The 1,265-nt window shown below is 40.1% G+C and overlaps 1 pseudogene; it reads left to right on the top strand.

Annotated features, from left to right (window-relative positions):
* Positions 1–370: 370 nt before the first annotated feature.
* Positions 371–471, top strand: LOC133766096 (U6 spliceosomal RNA; annotated as a pseudogene).
* The last annotated feature ends 794 nt before the right edge of the window (positions 472–1,265 follow it).

Here is a 1,265-nt window from a genome sequence, read left to right as displayed (position 1 = left end):
TCTTCTTTTGAAAAAATGTCTGTTGAAGTCCTTGGCCCAGTTCTTAACTGGGTTGTTTTGTTGTTGTGGAGTTTCTTGATCTCTTTCTATATTCTGGTTATTAATCCTTTATCAGTTGCATAGTTTGCAAATAATTTCTCCCATTCTGTCAGTTGCCACTCCACTTTCCTGAGTTCTTCTTTTGCAGTACAGAAGCTTCTTAATTTGATGTGATCCCATTTGTTAATTTTGTCTTTGATTGCCTGTACCCGTGGGGTCTTTTCCAAGAATTCTTTTCCTGTGCCAATATCTTTCAGGGTTTCCCCAATGTTTTCTAACAATTTGATGTTGTTATCAGGTCATAGATTTAGGTCTTTAATCCATTTTGAATGTAGATTTGTGTGCACATACTAAAATGTAATGATACAGAGAAGATTAGCATGGCCCCTGTGCAAGGATGACATGCAAATTCGTGAAGTGTTTCATATTTTTTAGTGAAATAATAACAAAAAATTTCCCTAACCTGGATAAAGAAAGGGACATCAAGTACAGGAAGCAAACAGAACTACTAGACATGACCATAAACGATCTTCACGATGACACACTGTAATCAAACTCTCCACAGTAAAACAAAGAAATGAGAGAAATGCCAGATTACTTTCAGAGATCTCCAGTTAGACTCACAGTGGATTTATCAGAAACCCTATTGGCTAGGAGAGAATGGTGAGATATATTTCAAATCTTAAGAGATAAGAACTTTCAACCCAGAATACCATACCCTGAAAAACTCTCATTTATGAACGAAGGTGAAATAAAGACCTTCCATGACAAACAGAAATTGAAAGAATTTGTCACCACCCACATTTGTTTCTATTAGGGAGTCATACAATTCTAATAAAATAAGGCACTGTACAGCAAGTATGGGAGTGGGCTTTAGCCTAGTCACTAAGATGCTTGTGTCCCACCACAGAGTGCCTAGGTTCAATTTCCAGCTCCAGCTTCTGACTCCAGCATCTCACCAGTGCAGACTCTGGGAGGCAGTGGTGATGGCTCAAATAACTAAGGTCTTGTCATCCTCAGGGGAGACTTGGATGGAGTTCTTGGCTCCAGTCCCGGTCTGGCTCCCACTGTGGAGGGCATCTGAAGAGTACAACAGCAGATGGGAGTTCTGTCTTCCTCTTCTCCTTTCTCTCTCTCCCCTCCATATCTCTACCCTGCCCCCAAATAAGCAGATCGTAATATAACTGAAAAAAAGGAAAGCCACATATCCACATGCTGGATGATGC

The sequence above is a fragment of the Lepus europaeus genome, chromosome 8 (assembly GCF_033115175.1).
Source record: "Lepus europaeus isolate LE1 chromosome 8, mLepTim1.pri, whole genome shotgun sequence".
In the NCBI taxonomy this organism is placed as follows: Eukaryota; Metazoa; Chordata; class Mammalia; order Lagomorpha; family Leporidae; genus Lepus; species Lepus europaeus.
Note: the sequence above shows the minus strand (reverse complement) of the source record. Positions and strands in the feature narration are given on the sequence as shown.